The sequence below is a fragment of the Equus przewalskii genome, chromosome 7 (genome assembly GCF_037783145.1).
Source record: "Equus przewalskii isolate Varuska chromosome 7, EquPr2, whole genome shotgun sequence".
NCBI lineage: Eukaryota > Metazoa > Chordata > Mammalia > Perissodactyla > Equidae > Equus > Equus przewalskii.
In genome coordinates, this window is record NC_091837.1 from 11,886,336 (window position 1) to 11,905,448 (window position 19,113).

A 19,113-nucleotide genomic window follows, 5' to 3' on the forward strand; every position below is an offset into this window, starting at 1 on the left:
GTGAGCGACACAAACATTTTGCTATAAGGATGTTTGTCACAGTCATATATATACATACAGTAAGAACCTAATTGTCCAACAAAAAGGGACTTGCTCCGGGCTGTGCCCAGCCATACTGACGTCAGAGGCAAAAGGAAACAGCAGTAACACCGATCCCGTCTTTATTTATAAGGTTGATGGCTGTTCAGCATGGAGTTTTGTATTAATTTTGATTTTTTTAAAACTACAGCGTTATAGTATTATTTATCTTGATTACTCTCCTGTTTTGGTGCCCCCTTAAATTTCACACCCTAGGTGTGTACCCCAGTCATCTTGCTCTAGTGTCAGCCCTGGATTTGCTAAATCAACACGGTATCGGGGTTAAGGGTTTGGAGACCTGCCCGTAGCTTTTATCAGCTGGGTGACCCAGGGTAAGTTACTTAACCTTTCTGATTTTCAGAGGTGAAATCATCGAACTCATCATTGTCACTGATGCCACGGGTCCCACTCTCACTGTGTGCCGGGCAGTGTATTACATCATTGCATGACATCATCTGCTCCTCCCAACAAGGAACCCAGGTTTGGACTATGATTATTATGCCCATTTTGCAGATGGAAAAGCGGAGGCAGAGGGCAGTGCAGTGACCGGCCCAAGGGCACACAGCCGTTATCTGGTGGAGTCCACTACCCCCAGCCTCGCACCTTCGACAAGGCAGAGGGTGCCCCGCGTGGCAGGCAGGACCCCACAGTTCCGCCTCCTTCCACGAGGGGGCGATGGGGGCAGAGTGAGCAGAAAAGGCAGCTGGCAGCTGGCTCCCTCCTGGCTCCCCCTGGGGACAATGCGGTCTGAACGTCTGACTATAAAAAGCGTTGCTCCCTGAAAACTGGGGCAGCACAAGCACTTCCCCCCGGAGGACTCGTTCTGCAAACTCTCTGTTCTCTCCAGGAAACTCTTGGGACGTGGCTGGGCCTCAAAAAGGAAAGCAAGCCATCTCCTTACATAATGAATCCCAAAGATGCTGGAGGAGCTGCTGAGAGCCGGGGCAGAAATGGGGGTTTTAGCCATGTGTGGGGCGGGGCCCGGACATCACCATTTCCAGACAAGCGTGCGCGGTTAAGGAAAGCAGAGTGTCGGTCACTCATTCATTCAACAAACATTCCCTGCACAGTTGCTCTGTGTGAGCTCTGGGCTGGCCTCTGGGCCTCAGACATTGTCCCAACGGGCCGCCTCAAACCTGAGGCTACACCATTTTCTTCCCAAAAGCTGATACAAACATGCACACTCTGAAGAATCCCTGGTCCAGTGGAAGAAACAGCTGGAAAAAATGAACTATTGCAATACAAGTGCCAAGGGCCATGTCGGACAAGTGAATAACAGGCTATGGGAACATGACTGGAGGAAGGGAAACCCAACTGAGAAGGTGGAAAGTTGAGGAAATAAGAGCAAAGGGAAGATGATCATTTATTGAGGATCTATGATTAGACAAGGTGGGGTTTTGAAGTATGAATAGGAGTACTCCAAGAAGGCTGACAGAGAGAACAGCATGTGCTAAGGCCAGGGGGCACGGCCATATTGAGTCTTGCCTCTGGGCTTTTGCACATGCTGTATCCCTAAGGCTGTAAGCCTAAGGCTGCCTTCCCCTATTCTCCCATCCCTACTGGAGCCCCTTGCACCCTACGACCACCTTCAGCAAACTTCAGCCTTTCCCAAATCTCCCCCAGGAGGTCTCACTTAGATGACCCGCTTCCTATCCTGCTTCCCCCAAACTTGGGCATTCCCGGAGTGTGCATCCGGGTCCTAGAAAGGTACAACCTTACGTGGATGAGGAAGGCGGTGCAGTGGAAACGGTAACAACCGTTAACTGAGGGTTTCCTGCACCGAGAGCTGATCCCCACATCTCACTCATTTAACCTGCCACAAGCCCACAGGGGGGTCCTTTACGAATCACCCCCATCCCGCAGAGAAAGACAGGGAGGGTGAAGGAGCTGAAGGTCACTGAGCTGGCATGGGGGCGCTGGGACTTGAACCCAGAAAGCCCTCCTCCCAGGGCAGCAGCCAGACTCTTCCCACCCCTCGAAGACCCCTCAAGACGGCCGTTTCTGCCCCAGGCCCCGTGCGCGAGGGCGGCCCCCCGGGCGGTCCCCAGACCTGCGGGGTCAGGAAATGCCTGCAGCGGGATATGCCCGGCTGTTCTCCCTCCTGCCAGCTGGCCTGCAGGTGACCTCCTGGGACCACGTGACGCGGGGACCTGGCGGATACCTCCTTCCCCCCTCCTCGGATGGAGGACGCGTGTGGAGGGCCGGCCGATGGCTCAGGGGCTCCGTCCAAGGCCGCGTCCTCCATCCCCCGAGACACGGCTGTCAGGTCATAAAGAGGAGGCGGTAAGGCCCACGCCCTCCCAGGTGGCAAGGAAGGACAGAGACCGTGCTTGCCGGGCACATGGAAAACACTCCAGAATTCCACTCTCATTCGTCTCGTGTCCATGTTCAGAGAAATCTCGGGACCCTAGACATCAGCACGGGGACGGCAGCAGCGAGAGAACCCAGGCCAACCTTCTCGTTTCAGGTCTGAACGAGGTCCAAGTGGACGGTGGTTCCAGGCCCCCGGGTAACTCTGAGGCAGGTTCCCATAGGAGCCGCTCACTCTCTGGACTGCGACAGGGTCTCTGGCCTCATGTCACCCCTATTCCCCCAGCTCCTCTCCACCCCAGCCAAACAGGACAAACTGCCATCTAGGCACACGCTGTGCTGTCTCCTGTTCAGCTCTTTGCACGTGCTGTTCCCTCTGGCTAGGACACCATTCCACCCCTTTTTCACCTGGTCGGCATCTATTGTCCTTCACAGCTCAGCTTAGGGACACCCTCCTCCAAGAAGACTCCTTGACTCTTTGGGCCGCCTCTGGGCTCCCACCCTGCCATGTTACCCCCACCGCATTATTAGCACGCCGGGCTGGGACTCAGTTTACCCGTTGGTCTCCCCACTTGAGATGCCGACTGTGTGAAATGGAGGGATCGCTGAGGTTTGAACCCGAGTCATTTAATTCCCAGCATCCCCCTCACTAGGTTTGTCTCCAAGGCAACAGGGACAAGAATTCTGATGTGAAAACCAAACAAACAGAAATGACTTGATCCTACAAGTCAATCCCGGATTATTTACAAACCAAGGCCAGGCTACTTCCTTGTGTTGACTTGTCACATTCTTACTCAGATCATCACTTAACGACACAGGATGCCCTCAATGGGAGGGGAGAAAAAACTCATCCGGAAAGGAGATCTTTCTAGAAACAGCCAGCAGCTCCTCCCCCTTCTCCATCAGGCCGGCCCCGAGCCCAGGTGGAAAGTGGCATTTCCCACGGGGCCAGGCCACCTGTAATGATGGCCCCTCCGGAGGAAGCTGCACCCTGGCCTCCTCCAAAATGGAAACGGGCGGCCGGGGACCCGCCTTATTTTTCCCACCAGGCTGCCCGCCGGCTCTGGGGGCAGAGGCCCTGAGACATGGCCACCCTCGCCTCGGAGTCCTGGGGAGGCGGGGGTGACCCCACGGGGGTCTCTGTCTTGTGGCCTTGCCTGGGGTTGGTCAATGTGCTTCTTTCTACCACGGCAGCTGCACTTCCCCGTTTTTGGATCAATTAGCAAAAGCAGCAAGATGTTCTCGGGAACAAGAACCGAGAGCTGGGACGAGGGACACATTCTGTCCCCCAGAAACTTCCTCCTGAGCAGGGAGCTTGCTGTGCTCGGGGAACAGCCACCTCTGCAGCCCGAGAGCTCAGGGTCTCCGAGAGGCTCAGGAAAGACAGGAGAAGGCCGTGCTCCGACCTCAGCAGGCAGGGACTGAGCGCCTACTGTGTGCCAGGCACTAGGCCAGGGCTGGGAGACAGCACACAGAGACACTAACAAGTTGCAGGCGCTCTTACCCACCGAGGGCCTACTGTGCACCTGTCCTTTCCCGACCCGTGAGACCTGGGAAGCTGTAATCGCCAGCACACAGGGTGGACGTGGAGACTCTGAATGACGATGTCACGGGCCCACGTCACCCGGCTGCTGCGGGCAGAGCCAGGACCCGAACCCAGGGCCGGCCGAGCCTGCAGCCTGAGCTCTTACCGCCAGGCAACCCCGCCCGGGGGGTGCAGCGTGCTTCCACCTGCCCCACAGACTCAGGTTCGAGGCCCGCCAGGCTCGGCCCCAACTACTGCGGGTCCCCCGGGCCATGGTGCCCCCCACCCTGGGCGCTGATTCCAAGAGGGGCCGCCCCAGAAGGTCACGGGAAAGTCCGGCTCAGACTGAGGCCGCCCCCTCACAGGCCACCCGCCGGCCTGGAGAGAGGGCAGCAGACCGGGTCGAATACCGGGGGCCCAGGTGCCCCTCTGCCTGAGCTGCCTCCTCTCAGGAAGGGAAACCAGGACCCCGGCCTCCCAGGTAAGGGTGCAAGGGCTGGGCACAGGGGGCGGGACGGCATCAGATTCTGACAGGGAGGCCGCGGCTGGAGGGCTCACGTCTTCATAAGACACTTAGGAAGAAAAACAGGCCCCAAGCCGAATCAGCACCGATTCAAACGCAGCAAGGGCATGGCCGGTATTTCCTAAGCACCGACAGTGTGCCAGGTCCTACGCCACTCACATCATCCCCAGACACAGCTGAGGAGAGAGCTTCTAAGACTGACTCCTCGCTGTGTGCCCCTGGGCAAGTGGCTTGCCTTCTCTGAGCCTCTCCTTCCTTGTCTTTAAAATGGGATAAAATGGTTCCCTCCTTCTCAGGTGGTGCTGAAGGTTACAGGATGTGTGTTCCGACCATCTCATGAGAGCAGAACAACGATCCCCACTGTACACATGAGGAAACTGAGGCAGGGGGAGCAAAGGCTGAGGGCTGCACAGCAGCTTAGAGGCCAAGTCTGGCTCGGAGGCCTGTGCTCCAAACCACGCTCTCAGCAGCCGTGGCTCAGTGGACAAGAGGACAGTGGGCACTCAGGAGCCGGTGCCTCTGACTTCCCACCCCACTCCCGGCAGTCCCATCGCCCAGCGCCAGCCCTCGGCCTTGGCTGCCTGCCTCTCCTCTCAAAGCCTCCGCGAGTAACATCCCCGCCTGCCTGCTGACACCCTCGCACAGGAGAGGACTTCTCCTGGCCTGGCTGGAGGTCTGTTCTCCCATGCCTCACTTTGCTGTGCTGCCCACACTGTTCCAGCAGCCACGCTGTGCCAGGTGGGGAGGGCAGCGAGGGGGGGTGGGAGGAAGCCTTGGCGTTTTAACAAAAGTGTGTCACCCCACAGGTCCCCAAATAGCCCCCCTTGGTGGGCACAAGGCACATTCCAGCACCACGGAGTCCTGGACCTCGGTGCTAGCCTGCCTCAAAGCCTCCTAGAGCCCCCCGGCCCATGCCATCACGGTAACACTGCCCAGCTCCCCCCGCTGGCTGCTCCCTGCTGCAAAGGTCACCTGCCAGCAGCCCCAGCCTGACTGCAGCCCCCGCCTGACTGCAGCCCCCATGCCGTGGTGCTCTGTGTCTGAGTCCTCTCACCTCAGAGACTCCCTCGCTGACCTCTCAACACAAAGGAGCTGCCTGGACCCGCTCTATCACAGCTCCCTTTCCTTCACACCGTAACGCTGACCACGACTTGGTGTTTTCCTGACATTTACGTAACATTCTCTCTCTAAGGCTCACGGGAGCAGAACCCTGGATGTGTCACCCTCTGCTACTGGTCTGGTGCCTCTCGGAAGTGTCTGCTGAATGAATGCGTAAATGAATGAATGCAGTGAAGGAGAGAGAGAAGGCGAAAGGAGGGAGGGGAAAGGGAGAAGCACCATTTTATTCCTACTACAACCCCATCCCCTCCTCCCCTCTTTCCCTGGACAATTGCTACCCATCTTTAAAGGCTTCATGACGATGTCCCCACCTCCAGGAAGCCCTCTCTGCCACCCACCCTGACTCTGTTCCATGCCTTCTCTGGGCTCCCCCATCCCAGCGTTCTCCTGGCTGGACTGTAACGCCCCGTTCCCACACCCACTGGCTGCGGACACTGTGCCCATTCCATTCTGCTTCTCCAGGGCCCATCCTGAGGCCGGGCGCACAGTAGGCAGCTCGGCGTTGCAGCCGAGGCTTATCAAGCCCTCACCACACGGCAGGCGCCGGCTGCGTGCTCTGAATCAGAGAATTCACGGACCTGCAGCAGCGCCTTGTGAGGAGGGGGCCATCCTGTACCCGTTGTACAGACAGAGAGGGGAAGGCTGGGAGAAGGCAAGTTACTTGGCCAGTGTCACACAGCAAGGGCCCTGTGTGACCACTGCACCACACTGTCCCCCAGCCTCCCGTGGAAAAGGGGGCAGGAAGGCGGGGAGATGGCATCAGCCCGTGGGCAGGAATGGCTGGAGGGTCCTCTCCGGGTTGGTGTCTCAGTTCTGTGAGGCCACAAGAAGGGGGACATTTATTGAGCGCCGACTGTGTGCCACGCATTAGGCAATTTACACACATCCTCAGCATCCCTTTAAGGAGACAGCACGGCCCCCAAATCTCAGACGAAGGGACTGAGGGCAAAGACACTCAGGGTCCCAGTCCCGGCTCAAACCCACTCAAGACAGTTGGGCACCAAGAACCTAACCAGAGAATGGTCCAGAAAACAGAGCCATGAACGGCATTCTTCTTTCCTGGCCAAGCCCTGAGCACGCTGGCTACTCACTTCCCGCTTTTCTCGGTATTTCCTGTTCGTATATGTCACCTGTCTTTCCCGCTAGAATGCGCACTCTGCTCGGACTGCGCGTTTCTCATTCCGCCCCAATGCTCAGCGCCCAGCCCCGTCCCGGGCACAGAGACGGGCTCACAAATCCTTGTTGGGTGGACGAACAAGCAAATGCACAAATAGAGCCGACAGGGAAAGACACACAGACACACGGTTCAGACTCCGCAGGGCTCGGTTTGCTCGTCCCTGGAACGGAGGCGGCCATCGCAGCACCCACGGGCGAGGAAGATAGATCCCGACCAACGCGCTGTCAGGAGACACCCGACAGCGACCCGCTGGTTCGGGCGCCTCCGCCAGCAGAGGCCCCGCAGCAGGACCCCGCCTCGACTCCTAAAAGCCAAAATTCAGGAGCTGAGACTGGCGGCTGGGGGTCTAGGGATGACGACGCCTAAGGACCTGAGTCCCTGTAGCACGTGTCGCCATGGCAACCGAGATCTTCGCGGATGCTTCCCTCTCGCTTTAACTTCTTACACAGAAATCTCTGATGGGAAGGTTCAGACTCCTTTCTCGGCTGACATTCTACAGAGTAGACATCCTCATGTGGCTCCCAGAGGAAAAAATGGCAAGTGTCAGGTTCCCGCCAGAGAAACTGGTTTGCAGAGAAAGATGAGTTTCGTTTTTAAAAATGCAACACTATTTCTGAGAGCAGGAACCAAATCATCCTCATAAATGCGATTATAAGGGAGCAAAAGTTCTGTCTGTAAGGGATTGGACTTCTAGTTCACTTAGTCAACAAACATTCATTGAATGCCTACTGTGTGCCAGGCCCTGTGCTGGACTCAGGGGATACAGCAGTGGATGACACAGATGAAGACCCCTGCCCTCGTGAAGCCTGGGGTCCAGTGGGATAGACAACCAGTGGAAGAGCATTCCTGGCAGGGAACAGCAGGGAGTAACATGGTAGAGGAAAATGAACCGACCTGCAGTGTGACCCTGGGCAAGTCACTGTACCTCTCTGGGCCCATAATAATACTGTTTGATGCAACTACTACATGAACCCAATGAGATGACAGAAAAAGTGCCTTGCAGGGTGTCTGGTATACAGCAAGCACTCAATAACTGCTCATCCCTTCTGCCTCACAGAGGAAGAGAGAGCCAGCCGCTGGCTGTCTCTCTCAAAGGGGCCTCAGAAAAGTTCTCTAGGTGTGAGGTTTTCCCAAATGGATGTCTGTGTCCTAAGGGACCGAGGGAGTCAGGGGGATGCCTGAGATTTCCAGTTTCAAAACCAATGTGGAGAAGAGACGGGCAGAAGAGGGAACGGGGTGGAGCCAGGCCATAGGCTAGCGGAGCCCTGAGACTTCCTGGGACCCCGATGCGGCCGCAGGTCAGGAGCCAGGTGGACCCAGCCGAGATCAGAAAGCAGGGGACACTGAGAGTCCATCGCCGCGGGCTTCACACCATCCAGGCCATGTGTTCGGAGAGGCCAGGGCCTCAGAGACTCCAGAGAAAAATCAAGCTTCGGATGGAGACGGCGTGGGAGCTGAGCGCCCCACAGCAGACGGCAAACCCCGAGGCCGAGAGTGGGAAGAGGCCCCTTAGAAGGAGCCACCTACACCCCCGGATGCTCAGAGCTGGGGCATGACCCTGGCAGACGGCGCGGCATTCGAGCATCAACCTGGAGCCCAGCAGGAGCTCGAACACCTCCCCACCCGCCTCCCGGCCGCCGGCCCCGCCCGCCCGGCCGGCCTGGAAGACCCCCGTTCAACCTTCAAACCACCCAGCAAGTCCAGGGCTGGGCCCTTCTCCTGCAGCACACACGCGCACCCAGATGTCTGCACGGGGACGTCCCCGCAGTGTTGCTGACGGTGCACAGAACTGGAAACAACCTGCGTGTCCATCTGGAGGGGACTGTTGGAGAAATTACAGCGCCAGGAAAAACATAAAGCCACCAGGAAGAACGAGACGACAGGGAAAGATATCATTTGAGAAAAAGAAAAGTCAGGGCACAGAGCATGACGAATGGAGGGCCTGCTGTGTGTTAAAAATGCGTCCACATCTACGGGAAGAAACACACGCACAGAGAGTCGCGCACGCGCGGAGAATACTTCTGATAAAGTAGAAGTGTCAAACGGTCCCCAGTTTCTGGGGAGGACACGGTGGGTGAGAGGGGCAAGGACACCAACTTTTCTTTAAAACGCTGTTTTGCCCTGTTGGAAATATTTGCGAAGACTGTGTATTACTTTTTCAATTAAAAACAATTAATTACTTATTGTTCATGTTCGGACATCATGTGTGTTCAATTTTCTCCTCCTAAAAGCGGGTGGAGACCTTCCTGTGATGGCAGCCTCCCACGTGGATCCGTTTAGGGGCGTGGCACCCCTCCGCGGGGCAGGGAATGTGGGGGGCACCCTCTGCGTCCAGTCTGACAGCTGGGCACCTCACGGGCACGTAGTCAGTGTTGGAGGAACAAGCGACATCATTAATGCCCATTTGTCCACTTCCATCTTCTTCAGAGTTTCTTGTTTTTACCGAGTTACTATTCACGGGGCATCGACTACACCATGCTGGCCCATTTACACCCACACCTCCCTGAATCGAGTCATCGACTCTGGAGCCTGGCCGACCGCGGGATGCTCCACGGTGGGATGTCCCCTGTGGAGCCGTCCACCCTCCAGAGCTCCTCCAGGGCACAGGCTGCCTCAGGCCCGTCATAAATCAGAAACACGAATCCTTGCCTCAGGCTCTGCCTCAGACCCACTGGGGCACACGGGTCTTCAAGCCCAGTTGCCGGGAATCCACTGAAATCCCCTCTCTGGGAACTGGCAGCCTCAGGATGAGGAGTTTGGAAAAGCAACAGATGTGTAGCCAAGATCAGAAAAGGGGATCCCCCCCAAAAAAAGGGTCACGCCCATTTTACAGAAGAGAGAAACTGAGGCTCAACTGCAAGTCGCAGAGGCAGTTTGAACCCGCTCTCGCAGAGCCCAAAGCCCGCTGCTCAGAGGTTGGGGGTTCGCGGGTGTGGCCACCGTCAGAACAGGCAACTCGAGGGCCTGGCTCGAGTAGGACATTCTCCAGGCTTCCATGCTCGGCGGCCCTAAAATAGAACCGCCAACGTGCTCAGGAAGTGGGGTCCCTTGGGGAACTGTTCCAAGGCCAGACGGCACTGGGGCTCGGCGTGGCGCCTCGGTCCCACTCACGGCCAGCCTGGCAGGAAGACACACGGGCAGCAGCGCTGGGGCAGGCCCTCGGGGGTTCCCGTCCACCTGCACAGACGGGAACAGCAGGAATAGTCTGTGGTGGGGCCTGCGGCAGGGGCCCCTGCCGGTCCCCGGTTCTCAACCCATCCTCAGGGGCGGGCCTCCTACAAAGGTCAGGGCAGCACAGGAAGCATCTGCTATATGCTTGGCCCTGTATCAGGACCCGAGGAGAGAAACGAACACGATACAGGCCCCACCCATTGAAAGTTCCATTTATTCAGTCACCTGGTTCATTCACACACGTCTTCAGTTCGACATGCATTTATTGAGCACCTACTGTGTCGCAAGCCCTATTCGAGGAAGTGGGGAAACGAATAGACAAGACACGTCCCCAAGCTCCAGAAGTTTCACTTTTCATTCACTCTTTCTTTCACTCACTTCTATAAACAATATTGAGCACTTGCTGTATGCCGCCCTTTGCTAAGCACTGAGGATGCAGACGTGAAATAGCCACGTCTGCGCGTGGGAAGAGCGCCCGGCTGGGGCTCCGCTTCACACTTGCTGATGGAACGAGGGGGCATCCAGCCCTGTGTTCCATGACAAGCATACAAACATACGGCACTGAAGCTGCTCTCGGTCTTACCCACCCAGTCCCTTCTTCATCCATTTGGGATGATGAACATTTATTGAGCGCCTACTGTGTGTCAGGGACACGGATGCGCATAGACAGAGTCTCCACCCTTGAACAGCCAGCCATCCTTCCTTCCTTCCCCATTTATGGTTTCAGTTCACCAGACACATATTGGGCACCAACTGTATGCCAGACCCTGGGGAGGCAGACGAACGAGCCCCAGACCCGGCCCTGGAGGCCCAGACACAGGGGTGACTGTGCCAGGACCGTGAGGTGCCCCTGCTGGTTCCTCAAAAGCCCCGAGAGGGGTAGGCGGCTGGCTGTCTGCCCCGCGGCCCCCACGCGAGCTGCAGCGGGGAGGAGGGGTCCTGGGGGGAGTCCCTGGCGCACAGGGAGAGAAAAGCCGCTCGACATAAGGGGAGAACTGGCAAGAGGGCAGGAGATTAATCACAACCAGGTGAGCATCCTCGAGAACTCCAGGAAGGTTCTCAGCTTAGTGGAGGAAGGAGAAACCCAGCCCACAGCTCCCCACGGGGCACGTCCCACAGCAAACTGCCCGCAGCGCCGCGGATTCCCGGGTCCCTCCGCCTTCTGGAGCCGCAGGCTCGTGGGGAAAACAACGGCTTCCATCCGCCACCTCCTGGAGCTGCGGGAGGACAGCATGGGATCAGCCGCGGGCGGCCGGGGCGCAGGAAGTGCTCCATAAGCGTCCCCTGGGAACGTCTTCCTTTACCTGGAGCTGTGGTGGTGTTGAAAGCCGGCTGCACAGTGTGTGACAGGCCGCCCACCCAGAGATCCGGGGGGCGTGCGTCTGCTCCCTCGGCAGAGAGCAGCAGAAGAGGGGTGGTGACTACGGAGGCTGCGCCCATCGTAAAGGGCGACACGGCCCCTGCCCTCTGGGCTGCAAGGCTGAGCCCGGAGCCGCCACGCGGTGAGGGAGCCCAGGCTGCGGTAGTGGCCACATTTAGGTGTCCGGTCAGCTTCCCAGGGAAGCCTGGCCCCCGGGTCTCTGCAGGGACCAGACAGGTGGGCAAAGAAGCCTCTGGAGGACCCCAGCCCCCAGCTGTTTAGGGCTCCCCGCTGCCACCCCAGCAGCTGCCCCACAGGCCCTGCCTGATTTCCCGACCACGGTTGGTCGTGGGCGTGATAAATGGCGGTTGGTTGACTCCCCTGGGTTTGGAGCGGTTCCCTGTGACACTGACACCTGCTCTCCGAGGCCCTGCCTTGCACACCCTGCGCCATCTGGGAGGAGCTGCTCAACGGGAGGGCAGGAAACAGGTTTACAAACTGTCGAGTCCTGTGAGCACGGGAGCCCCTGGCTTCCTCGCTCTGCATGCGGGAGGCTCTGCCGCCCTCCTGACCCCACGTAACCCGCAGCCCTGTAACAAGGCCGCCCCTCCCCGGCTGGCCTGGGAGGCTCTGCGGGCTCCTGGCGCTGGCCTGGGCTCACGTGGCAGGTTGCCGCTTTGTTCCCAAGGCGGGACTTAGGTCATCCCTCCAGGAGGGACGAACGGGAGGACAAAGCCTCCTTTCACGGGGCCCAGGCTGCTCTAGGCAAACACAGGCGATGGGGGCAGAGCAGGGAGCAGGCAGGCCGCCCCACCCCCCTGGCACGCCCCCCGGGAGGGTGGCCAACAGGCGGCGGGGCCCAGGCAGGCTGGGCCGCACTGGGGTCTGGCAATGGCCTCCCCCTCCCTCTGGGCCTTTTCCAAACACACCTGAGGCAAGGACAGGGCAGAGTCCAGAGGGGCAATGAGGAAACATCCGGTCAATTCAACAGAACGTGGGGTTACAAAAAGGCACCCCAGGATTAAAGTCAAGTTATCAACATAAATTAACACAGCTCGGCCTCCAGGGCAAGAGAGCGAGGGCTCCACGCCCAGCCCCACCCCGCTGACTGGCTGTGTGATCTTTTGCAAGTGGCTTAACCTCTCTCTGAGCCTCAGCCTTGTCGTCTGTAAAATGCGGATGGGAACGGCGTCTCCCCCCCAGGACTGCTGGGAGGATGAAATGACGCAATGGGAAGCGTTTTGCCTCGTCCCTGGCTGCTGGGGGCTGACCTGTGTTCCCCCCAAATTCCTAGCGGAAACCCCAACCCAGTACTTCAGAACGAGCCGGGATTTGCAGTCAGGGCCTTTGAAGAGGCGCTCAGGATAGAAAGAGGCCGTCAGGGCGGGCCTGGTGCACCCTTGAGGAAATAGTTACATGTGTCCTTTGGACTACAAACAAAGACACGCTCGGATGTGCCAGGCATCGCACATGCCAGTCCTGCCTCCTGAAGCCCTCCCCCCTCATCCACTAGCTGTAAGACCCAGCTCGGGGCCCAACCCAGGGTGGGCACTCAGTACACGTGCCCGGCAAGCCCCTTTGAGACAGGCCGATGGCTGCATTTCAAAGATGATGACGCTGGGCCCAGAGAGGGACAGGGACTGGCCCCAGGTCACACAGCTGGGATCAGACCCCAGCATCCTGGCTCCCAGTTCAGCGATGCTCTCCTGCTGGCCCCGGCTGCCTCCCCTCTCATCAGTTCCACCTCCAACACAGACACCATGTGTTCACTCAGCTCAAAACTCCCAAACTGGAGTCTCTTTTCAGCTCTGGAAAATCCCCTTGCCCACCCGTGACAAAAGTGGGGGGCTGCAGGGGCCGGGGCCTGCACGAGGATTTTCACACCTCCACTACTGGTGTCGAAAGCCGGCTTTGCCACCCAAACGACAGGTGCAGCTTGTCTACAGGCACCAGCATCCTGGGGTTTAGCGACTCCCTCCATCGTTTACGCTCCACGCTCCGCTCCCCCCACCCCCATAGTGGATTTTCCGGCTGAAACACCCGGAGGCCGAGGCCGGCCTGGCTACCCACCAGGACCGATCTTGGGGCACCGTGTTCGAGACCTCTCTGCCTCCACCGGCCTGGGAACGCAGGCGGCGGGAGACCTGGGGGGCCGGGAGACGGCGGGCGCCCACAGCCCCAAAGCCCAGTTCCGACACCTCCCCGCGATGTGACCCTGGGCACGCCAGGTATCCTCGGTGTCCCCGTCTGCAAAATGGGGACAAGCGGAGCACCGCCTTCCTGGCAGGCGCCCAGCGGGGTGGCCCCGCGTCCCTCCGCAGAGGGGGATCCGGGCAGTTTGTTAGGACAGGAGCGCCCTCTAGTGGCGCTATCTGGAACCCATTCTGCCTGCGGGGCTGCGAGCCAGGACCTTGTGCCCCGTGCGGTCAGACAGGCAGGGGATGTAAAAAGATAACGGCTCCCGTTCATTTCTTGCCTACTATGTGCCAGGTGCTCTCCCTACGCGTTTCCACAATGAGACGCTGACATAATTCTCATTGGAGAAAGGGGGTTTCTCAACCCCAGATGAGAGAACTGAGGCTCAGAGACATGAAGCCACTTGCTCAAGGTCACACAGCAGGAAAGGATGGATTTGAACCCAGCTCTGTCTGAGCACAAAGCTCTATTCTTTCCTGGACCTCTAGAACTGGGAGATTGCACATCATGAAAAACCTTAAGGAGACTTCAGTCCAATACTTCTTTATATCAATAAAGAAACTGAGGCCCAGAGAGGGCACATAGTTGGCTCAGGGTCAGCAATTATAGCCCAAACTCCAGGCTCCCAGAAGTGTTCTGCCCACAGGCCCACCCCTCCAGAGCTTCTACCCTGCATTTATCATTCCTCTCGGCAGTCACAGGATTGGCATGTCCCTCCGAACTGCTCGGAGCCCTGGAATGTCTGAAGCTCGGCCACGGCTCCTTTGGGACAGCCAGGGCTGCCAGTCTGAAAGGCCTCCCTCTGGGAGCAGGGCTCATGGCAGGCCATCAGCATGAAGTCCCCGATGGCATGGGGGGGTAGCCGGCCCCCTGAGGACCAGGCAGTGGCCTTGCAAGCCTGGGAGCCATCGGCATCACAGGATTCTCTTTTCATTTTATGTCAAGGATGCTGTGGACTAATGGGGAGGGAGGCGGTGGTCCTGCCGGGAGGGGCCATAACAGGTGGAAAAAGAGTCAGAAAGGGTCACAATGGGGGAGGAGTCGGGGGGAGCCAGCCTCGGGCCAGCTGGATTCTCATAAACCCGACAGTGGGTGAGATCAGGGCCTGCCTGTGCACGAAAGGACCTGAGAGCTCAGCGATGCCAACTAGCTGAGAGGCCCGGGCTCACACTTCCACCCTCAGGGGAGGTCCCTTAAAACCCGCATCTCAACAGCCTTGAGCCATGGACAGCGCAGGAATTGCCCTTATTGCCTGGAGAGAGGCTGGGGACCCTGTGAGGACACAGACATTGCACACTCGGCAAGTCCAGCGCAAGTCCCGATCCGTCGCCGACCCTCTCCCCCTGCAGCGTTCCTGGGGAGGTGGGTGGGAGCCCCAGCCTTCCGACCATCGGGCCCAAGACCCTCGGTGTCTTCCTGACTCTTCTCTTTCGCTCCCTCCACATGTCCAATCCGTCAGCAAATCCTGTGGGTCGACCTTGAGACCACAATCTGATCCAGAATCTGCCCGCTCCCCATCACCTCCTCTGCTGCCCCTGGACTGAGTCCCTGGTCACGGCCAACTGCGGGACCTCCTTGCCGGTCTCCCGATTCTGCCTCTGTCCTGCTTGAGTCTGTTCCCTGAACGGTAGCCAGAGGGATCTGTTCAAAACCCAAATCAGACTGTGTCGCTCCTACCTGCAGTGACACCCCTCCATGGCTCCGTTGCCTTCAGAGCACAAGGTGAAGTCCTTGAGTGGCGGGAAGGCCCTGCATGACCTCACCACCTCCCCTCACTCACTCTGCTGCAGCGCCCCTCAGGCTCCTTGAGGTTCCACTTGGGTGCACACTTAGACCCCAGGGCCTTTGCACTGGCTGCCGCCTCTTCCCCCAAGTTCCCATGGCCTATGCCCTCCCTTCTTTCAAAGTCTCTGCTCAAAGGTCACCTTCTCAGGGAGTCCCCTGGCCCCGCCCACACTCCTGAGCCCTCTCGCCTGCTTACTTCCTTCTTTCCCTGGCACGCCCCACCCCCGACACACTAGACAAGGTTCTTATGTATCACGCCCATTGTTTCCTGCCTGAACCCCCACCAGGATGTTAGTCCCCAAGGCAGGGATCCTTGACCATCTTGTTCCCAAGCCCTGAAAATACGGCCTGGCACACGTGTTTAGCCGAACTGAACCAAGGGCCCATTAGCTGTCTACACAGGCATCAGCAGCTAATGCTTATTTGGGACCTACTGTGTGCCGACATTGTCTGCACGGCCTCCGTGAGTCCTCAGGATGGCCCACGAGGTGGGTGCTACCGTCATTCCCACTCCACAGACGGCAAAGCTGCCTTTCTGGGAGGTTAGATCTGCCCGGGGCCCTACGCCCCATAGGAGGCGGCTGGGGGGATCAGAAGCCGGGGGGGGGGGGCGGCGCTGCCCTCTGCTCTGCCACAGAGCCTAAAAAGGCGGCCCACTCGAGTTGGACGCATACCACTCATGACGCCAGCCACTCTGTGGCCCAAACCTCGGGCCCAACTCAAACAGCACAAAAATAGCCAGCTCTGCGGTTTCAGCCACAGCCTCGGCCCAGCCAACCCGGACCCTGCGCACAAGCGGACGCTGCCAAGACCTGCGGGTCGGGAGCCAGGGATAAAGCGACAGGAGCCACGGCCATGGCTGACGGGCACACCGGGAAGCGCCCAGCCACTCACTCCCCACGACACCTCTGCACACGGGGCGGTGCACCAGCCTGTGTCCACTTGGCACCTGCTAGGCGCCCGGGGCCATGCTGGGGCTGGAGACTCAGCGCAGAATGAGCCAGTGGCCCTCGTCTGCGTCAGACTTCCCGAGTTCAAACCCCAGCTCCGCCCCTCGCCGGCCGTTTAATACCAGTTTTCTCATCTGTAGAATAATAGTAACACCCACCTCTCGGGGTTGCTGGGAGGGTTAACGCGATGCCACGTGTGGACGTGCCTGGACAGGGAGGGAACCATCCACGCTGCTGTCTCATGACTACGATGACTTATTATTACTCCCGGAGGGGACGACAGGCTGAGGGAGGGGCAAAGCTAAGCACACAAGTGACGAGAAAGCCAGCCTCCCCGGGTTCCTGAACTGCAAAATGGGGAGAATCTTGAGATGTCCCCGTAGGGCTCTCGTGAGCATCTATGAGACACCCGTGAAAGGCGCTTGGTGCAGGACAAGGACGTCGGCGGTGGGGATGGCGGCCAAGATTATTATTATTATTACACTTATTATTATTGTTGCCATCGTTGTAATTGACAACCACAAGCAACCAGCTTGATGCCAATGCCCCAAAAAGGCCACGGGCCTTGGGACCGTCTGGCTAGGTTATCTCGGCGACAGAAGCGATGAAGTAACTCAAAACAGCCGGGGCAGGGGTGGCCATCAGCTACAGTTACTAATGATCTGAAACAGACACTTAACCTCCCAGCCGAGGCTGCACAGTGACAGGCTCGACAGCGGGGGGCTGTGGTTTCTCCCCCCGGGGGACAGAACGGCTGCTACGCAGAGGCCTTGGGCTGCCCACAGGAAGCCACCGACACCCATCAACAAATGACAACCTTGCAGAAACCTGCTGCGGCCCCCGCCTGGCCCGACTTCTGAGAAGCTGAGTCAAGAAATAACCTGAGAGGCGGATCCGGACCTAAGGCTGGGAGGGATGCTCCCTATGTCGTGTACAGAGCGAGCGCCTGGGAACAGCCCAGCGCCAGGCCCAGGAGGACGACTAATCAACCACGGCTGAGGGGCCGGCCCGGTGGCACAGCAGTTAAGTGTGCACGTTCCGATTCTCGGTGTCCCGGGGTTCGCTGGTTCGGATCCCGGGTGCGGACATGGCACCACTTATCAAGCCATGCTGTGGTAGGCGTCCCACATATAAAGTAGAGGAAGACAGGCATGGATGTTGGCTCAGGGCCAGTCTTCCTCAGCAAAAAGAGGAGGATTGGCAGCAGATGTTAGCTCAGGGCTAATCTTCCTCAAACAAAAAAAGAAAAGGAAAAAAACCCACGGCTGACGGCAAGCGGGAATATTAAGACGCCATCAAACATCATGAGCCGTTTGCCAAGGTCTCTAAACGATGCGGCAAATGTTTGTGTGGTCAGTGGGCCCCCGAAAGGAGACACATGGCCCCAGCCCTCGTTCCCCCACTCGACGGGCAGGCAGCGAGCTCACAATGCGGATGAAACAGTTTATTGAAAAAGTAGGGTAATGGGACAAAGAATGTGGGGGGTGGGGGAGCCTGCTTTAGACAGAGGGGTCAGGAAGACCCCAGCGAAGAGGGGACATTGAGCAGAAACCTGAGAGCAGTGAGGAGGGACCCGGGCCGAGAGGGGACCCGGGTGGGAGAGGGCCACCCGGCCCCAACCTGTGCAATGGTTTGTGGTCCCCGGTCACGCTCAAACTGACGGTGACGTCCTGGGAAAGGGGAAGAGTTCCCAGCGGCCGAGGGCGAGCAGCTTCCATGTTTCACAGGAACGGCCCCACAAGCGAATGAGGAAGTGACCCCCCCATTGCAGGTGAGGAAGCAGAGGCCCGGAGCGGGTGAAGTGGTCACCCCGAGGCCGCCCGGCTGTGTTACGACCCAGGCCCGAAGCCTGTGGATTTCCAACATCCCCACGCACCCTCGGGGGCTCAGTGAGCACGAGTGTCCAGCTTAGCGCTGTGGACATGGGGCCAGTCCTGGCACACGTGAGCCGGGCCGTCTTCAGGGACTCGAGGGGGGAGGAGAAACTGGGGGTGAGTTGCAAAGCCGCCGGCAAGCCCACACGGCTCCTCGCACTCCAGGACGTGGTCACCCATGGGAGGCAGGTGACCCAGTGGAAATCTTCTCGGCTTCACACCTGGGACTGACCTTCTAAACCGCCTCACCCCACCGCTTCGTGCTTCAGATGGGGAAACTGAGGCTCAGAGAAGCAAAGACTTGCCCAAGTCACATAGAGAGTTGGGGCAAAGCCAGGCACGGGGCGGTGTCCTCTGTCCACCCCTAAAGCTGCCCTGTGAGGGTCACAGCATTCCCCCATCCTCCCACATCACACCGGCCAGGCTGAGGTTACGCCGGTTCCTGGAATCCGCCAGGGGCACGCCGATTGGGCTTGCTCTTTCTCACACTCACCGCAGTCCCTTGCACGTGCTGTTCCCTCTGCCTGGCACACCATTCCCCTGCCCTACCTTAGCATCGCCTACCAGGCTCCTACATATCCTGTGGTGCCCAGCTAGCTCAGGGGGCTCTCCTGGACCCCCCATCCCAGATGAAACCGTGTCCCCCCAGCCCTGTGCGCCACCCCATCCTAACACACACATGCTCTTTGTTTCACTTCCTTGTGCAGGGACTGTGGGCCCCCCAGATGGGAAATTCCACAAGGTCAGGGGTCCCTGTGTGTCTTGCTCACCCCTGCATTCCCAGTATCTGACCCCAGCTCTGAACTGCTGCCGGTAAGTGTGTGTTGAATGACTATCTGACGGTAGCCGTTCGTCGAGGTGCCCAGCGCCCATGCCGAGCTCCAAGTTCCTGGGGATGGTGGGCCGTACCTTAGTCGCTTCCGCATGTCTGATTCTGACACCAGTTCCAAAGTGTGCAGGTTCTTCCCAGCACCCCCAAGCAATGTCTGGGACACCAGCTGGGTGTCCCACGATTTAACTCGATGCCGACACTGTCCCCCTGGTG

The 19,113-nt window shown here is 58.7% G+C and overlaps 1 protein-coding gene across 7 annotated transcripts in view; it reads right to left on the bottom strand.

Moving 5' to 3' along the window:
* The window catches only part of KIAA1671 (KIAA1671 ortholog), a 179,711-nt gene that overhangs the window by 67,599 nt on the left and 92,999 nt on the right, over positions 1-19,113 (bottom strand). The window lies entirely within an intron of this gene.